Raw genomic sequence first — 6,320 nt, 5'->3', positions numbered from 1 at the left:
AGAGTAAATAAAAGGAGCTCATTAGTTTAATCTGAGCCCTTAGATGGTATAAGGTTAGAATTAGATAGTTTCTTGCTTTAAATGAAAATGGATAAGGGTTTTCTAGCTTAAATGCACCCAAATAAAATGAAAGAAAAATGGTAGGATGAGTAGATGGGTAAGTAGAAGAAAGGTTGCAAAAGCATGATGATTGATTAGACAAAAGCACGTTTATCATCTTTCAACATGTATTTCAGATATGAATGAACAATTAAGCATGCATAAGGTTTGCAAAGTCAATTAATTAACTTCCCCCATCCATTTCACCCCTTTACTTTACTAATTTCCCTGAAATAAATTCTAAGTACTTAAATACTTTAATTCAAATAGGCTCAAAGCATTTCTCTGACTTTTGGAAGGACTGGACCCTTAGCTTAATGACTTAAGGACAACAAGTACTAGATTCCCCGTCATCAAAAATTTATCTCCCTTCATTCCCCCTCATTTCCCTAGTAAAACCATTTTCCTAAGGTTAAAACACTATTTTCCTAGGGAAAGTAATCACCCCCGTGTAAAACCCATTTTTCCCAAAAACCCACAAAAACACTTTAGCCTAAGTTATAATGCATATATGTGAAAAGCAAACAAATCACAGAAAACACATTATGCTTAGTGCAATTCATTTCCACCATTTTCATATTAAGTTCTAACTTTTATATATTAATTCCCATTAATACCCTTTCATGTATTTATATATTAAATCCCTTACATTAACATCCCTAGACCTAGTTTTAACTATAAAACTACGAATTTCACCCAAACCCCAACAAAGTTCATTAACTGATCGATTCACGATTACGTTAAGTAAAACTCCACAAATCACCCTTACGGCCTAAGTTCGTCATTAACCCATGCTTAATCACCATACCATCGCAATTAACCCATCCCCCCCCCCTTTATCCTCTGTGCTCATTTGCAGCATGATCACCATCCGATCTGAAGGCCAACATCCAACACTCATAAGCCATTTCGGGTGGGATCATTTGTAGAACGATACTCACCTGAAAAATTGGTTTTCCTCCCAACCCCTGATGCTACGCCTCATTCAAGGAATGGAATCGAGTGACCCCTCCCAAATACTATCAAGCCCACAAAAGCAGTGCGATATAAACCGTTTACCACCATCTCGCTAAATGACAAAACTGTCTACTATTCACCTTGTGCCAAAATTTAAAAAAAATCAAACGTTTACCCGTTTAAACACGAGAACCTCAGTTTTGCTCGTTTTCGCCTGTGTGTAGTAAAACCCTATGTAACCTTCTATGCCACCTGAAGCCTCTGCTAACCAATTCATGCATGTTTTACCTCCAAAAAGCACTTTGGACTCACTCCATAGACTGGCTCTACCATGGATGTCGAGGGGGGTCATGGGCGCATCCATCCTCCATACATCGTAACTCCGGCGGCCAGCTTTCCATTTCCGGGAACGAGGGACCCACCACCCGCGAGCTCGCACTGGGACCCATTTTCAAACCTCCCCTCGCGCCAAAAGACCATTTTCGCTATTCGCGCTCCCGTTCGAACCTGCTCTGCCTCTGCAACCCGTCTGGACGAAACACGGCCTCTGCAACCGCTCACAGTTGCTTCCCCCTTGCAGGCAATCCCGGGCTCCTGGTAAATTAAAAATACCTGTTAGTAAATTAAAAATACCTGTTATTAAAAATACCTGTTAATAACAATCAGATGCGCTTACACGTTAATATTTTTCCTTTAGTTGCATATATAACTGTGATTATTATCTATGTTAGCAAGAATGACTGTTGAACATCACTTTACATTGGAGGTCATTGGTCGATGGTCGATGGATTATGAATAAACTACATTCATAGAAGCATAACCAAAATTACTCTGATAAGGAAACGGCCTCATCCATAGTACCTTTACTTGGCATAACATGAATAAAATAAAGTAGCCGAGATCCAATACCTCTTTATGCCTATGGTTTTTTAATCCCTGAATAGATAGATCCAAGACCTACTTCAAACTTCTAGATTCTCACTTAAAACAAATATATGAACTGTGAAAACCCAGGCAGGAAAATTTTCCACAGAGGAGAATTTGTGGCATTGACTGTGCTTACTGTCAATAACTTTTCACTAAATTTGAACAAACCAGCATTAGCTAGCTTCTGAGGTGGGCATATATCCATCTCCTGGATCCCAATAGGGCATATTATATAGAAGTTACTGCTACTAGCATTATAAGATGTAGTATGGTTAAACTTTGTGTCAAATTGTTGTGGAACTTCACCCTTGATCAGACATTCACAACTGAGCATGCAATATTAAAATGCAGTAGAGAGAACACAGCATGGATGAAGATAGTATTATTTGTTGAAGAGATAGCGAATGCGAGTGGGCAAGGAATGTACCAGATCTTAGAAAGCATTCAATGTACATATGAAAATTTGGGAAAAATATGTCCCCCTTACTCATGCATCTCTTGCAAAGAATAAAGGGTTGACCTGCACTTCTTTGCCCATCTCCAAAAATCTCCCAACCAAATTTTCACCTCAGGCCTCTTAACAAAAGCAAATAGCTTGTAGGAGCTACTAAAGATGAGCATTTCTACAACATCATTCTCATCGCTTGGCATGCTAGCTATGGCACTAGTAAACAGAGCGAGCTAGCATTTGAAGTACTTAGCCTAGTATTATAGCCACAACTAAAGACAAGAGGAATAATATAAATGACGAAGGCAGATCCTGGAAGAATGATGGTGCGCTGCCGTATGTGGGCGTAGTATTGTATGTAGATGCACTTGGTCCCAGGCCTCCAGTAATGCCCCCCACTGTGGGACTGGTAATACCACCACTAGTAGGAGAAGTAATACCCCCAGTTGGAGTGCTGACATTGTACCCTGGAGTGGTAGTAGTTGGAGTGGTGCCAAATGGAGGAGGTGGAGCAGCACCAATACCAATCGTGGCTGGAGGAGGTGGAGCAGCACTAATACCAACCGTGGCTGGAGGAGGTGGTGCAGTAATAATTGTTGCAGGAGGAGGAGTGCTGATAGTGCTGCAAATCACTCACACCCAAGGTATCAGTAAACATCAATACTTCAAACTGAGGGTTGTGCAACCCAATACATGAGAAAAAGAAAAAGAAGAAATAAAGGGTTGTGAACAGGTTTTCAAGTTTATCCGATACATACCTCGACCCTGAAGCGTATGTGCAGCTCCCATAGCCTGTAATCACATAGACCCAACATACAACTTCTTATCTGATAGAAAGTGTACAAGTAATAACCAGAACAATTATCCAATGCAATTAAACAAAACATATATACTTGTTTTTCTAAGGCTTGGAAAACTCAAGTTTAGAATTTTACACAACAAGATCTTCAATTTCTTGTTGCAAAAGATGGATGGCAAATTGAAACAACTGGCCAGTGCCAGAAAAATACTTGGCACCAAGAAGTAAAAATGACCAAAAAGTTACATAAACATTAGAGGGCAAATGCCATTAGATATCTACAGGTCAAATCATTACCATGCTAAGACTGCAATTTAGTAAGAGGCTAGACAATAAGCATCCTTCCTTTATCACCTTTAGAACTCACAGAACCAACTACAGAGCATTTGCACCAGCTTTGCTAATCAGATTAGGAAAGGCTAAAAATTGCCTTAAAAGGAAGCCAGTATCAAACTTCAAATAAATTAGCATTTTCACTGCAGATTAAGAAGAAGATAGACTTTTCACTTTGAGCTTATAATAAGCTGTAAATAATATTTCTGCTGCAATACTAAGTCAATCTTCTAATACCTATAATATATGAGGGCTAATCACAGCATCAAACCTCTAAACCCTTTTTCTTTTATCCACAACGAAGGCACTAGAGTTTAACAGGAGGGATATTAAGTTCAAACTCATGGTAAACTTTGATCGAGGTGAGAAACTAGATAAAAGTCTCAGACCTCTGGTATGCCGCCCTTGAATGGAATGCCATTGAAAGAGTTACTGTCTCTGAAAAGGTCCCTGTAGCCTATTAGGGCCAGTTATAGCATCAAACCCATAAACCCTTTTTGTTTTTATCCACAACAAGGCACTAGAGTTTAACAGGAAGGGAACTCATGTTCAAACTCCTGGTCAAGTTGGATTGATATCTGAAACTAGTTGCAAGTCCAATACCTCTGGTATTAAGCCCCTATATGCAGCCCTTGAATGCAATGCCAGTTAAAGAGTAATCTCCCCTAGGATATTCTATCATAAGCTTCTAAAAAAATAACATGCATATCATATGGACACTTTGTTATATAATTGTTTTGGACTTCATCTGAGCATAACAAAGTGGAACAAACTGATTAAAGTTGTATAACAAAGTGGGACAAACTGATTGAATTTCCTTTCATTCAACAAAGATGCTAAAGTACATGGAAAGCTCTTGTCCTTAAACTTTCCTTTCCTTCAATTCTAGCCTTATATTACATTAAAAATATTATATTGTTACAACCATTCAAAAAGTAGTTCGGACAGAAAGAGTGGAACTTCTGATTAAAAAAGAGGTGGGCCTTTTGCTAAAAATAGCATGGGACCTAAGATAGACTGAATATCTGTGGCATTCAATCATGTTTTATGTCAAAGGTTGTCTCCAAAGAATCAAGTTGTACATGATTTTGAAGCTAAAACGAGAGATTCATAATATGGTTTGAAAATAAGTATAGCTGGATAAGCTGTACAGGCATACTCTTATAAACAAATATTTAACCAGGGACCGACAAGACAAGAAAATAAATGACAGAGCAGACAAGAAAATATAGAATCTAGTCCCTAACTTATATTTCATTCTCTAACTATTTTCAAATGGCTAAATCCAATACAAGGAAAAACAATTCCCAACCTTTGGGACTCAGAGAACTGATAGAAAAAAATACAATAATTCATCCATAAAAAATGAAAATCCAAACACTTCACTGACAATAGCTTCAATTGAGTAATCAATCATTTAAGTCCCCTGTCTTTTATTTCTATTCCAATCCAATACATAACCAATATCTATAATTGAGGAATCAAGCATTCAGCACCAATATCATTATTGCTAATGCCCATATGAGCAAACAGGGGAAGAAACAGAAGGGGGAAAGCATGGAACAAAACAACCAGAAGCCAAATTGACCCACTGAACTATATCTCCAAAACTACCGATTCAAGACCTTACAAATAGGACAAAAGAACTTACTCTTAAGCTTCCTTTCTTCCTTGCAAGTCTGCTAACATCAGCAAGACGGTATTCATGCATGATCCAATTTGTCTTTGTGCCTTTGGGTGCTTTCCCAGCATAGAAGACAAGAGCCTTCTTGATGCCCACTCACTTCTTTCCACCTTTAGCAGTAATGGGCTTATCAGCATCTGTAGCTTTCTAGTATCAAGAACCAGCAGCCCTATTGGGCCTTGATCCATTCCAGTACTTCCTATCCCTGGAGTGAAAAAATACCATTCCTTCTCTCCAAATAGGGCCTTCTCTGTAAATAGAAAAAAGGAAAAAAACGGGCTCTTTGTTAAGTCCTGAAATCCATCTGATCACACCTTCTATAATCTGTTTAGAAATATGGGTACAAGGATTAGAGGGGAGAAATGAAAAATATACCTGGAAGTTGCCATGGATCATATTTGTAGAGATCCACTTCTGCTATTATAGGAACAGGGATCATCTGAGAGGCTGCCTTCTTGCACAAGTAATGCACAACTAGCTCTTCATCTGTAGGGAAGAATCTAAATCCAAGAGGCAACTGTAAGTCAGCCTCTGCATTTCTTCTACTCATACCCATGGCTATGTTTATCCTAGTGTTTTCTTCTCAATACTCCTGAGATGCTCTGATCATCTCTACTAACACAACATATAATAAATGATGCATCATTACAGTAATATTTCAGTCTAGACAACCTTGTCATGTCTGCCTAGAAGAATATTTTAAAATGGCATTTTCGAACAATAATTTTTGAACACAAGGTAGGCATACCATTCATTATATCCACAACTGGAGATGTTGCAGGAGCCAATTGTTTTTCCCTCTGGTATGGAACTGCAGGAACTGCAAGATAAATGGCAATCAGTCAAAGCCACTGTGAAATCAGACATTATAACATCATCTTACAGCAGCACTAACGTTTCATACTAATAATGTGGAGTTAGGGTTATTTTGACACCTTCATAAGCAATACACTTCAAAATGTAGCAAATATGGATTTGGGAACAAAAACATTTCCCATTTTCATAGGACTTCAGTGAATGCAGCCAGCTACTCATTGGGTTCAAACAGTTATGTTGGTAAAACTCAAAACTCA

The 6,320-nt window shown here is 38.4% G+C and overlaps 1 long non-coding RNA gene and 1 pseudogene across 1 annotated transcript; both read right to left on the bottom strand.

Moving 5' to 3' along the window:
* Positions 1–2,952: 2,952 nt before the first annotated feature.
* Positions 2,953–4,030, bottom strand: LOC149194390 (uncharacterized). Its single transcript, XR_016255076.1, has 2 exons — positions 3,190–4,030; positions 2,953–3,053 (listed from the first exon to the last, which is right to left on the bottom strand). It is a non-coding gene; the product is annotated as an uncharacterized LOC149194390 (long non-coding RNA).
* A 1,151-nt stretch (positions 4,031–5,181) lies between these two features.
* LOC149194389 (NAC domain-containing protein 68-like) lies at positions 5,182–5,803 on the bottom strand (annotated as a pseudogene).
* Positions 5,804–6,320: the final 517 nt, after the last annotated feature.

The sequence above is a fragment of the Pinus tabuliformis genome, chromosome 2_2 (genome assembly GCF_031772625.1).
Source record: "Pinus tabuliformis cultivar Carrire ecotype Pingquan chromosome 2_2, CPIR1, whole genome shotgun sequence".
Taxonomy (NCBI): Eukaryota; Viridiplantae; Streptophyta; class Pinopsida; order Pinales; family Pinaceae; genus Pinus; species Pinus tabuliformis.
Note: the sequence above shows the minus strand (reverse complement) of the source record. Positions and strands in the feature narration are given on the sequence as shown.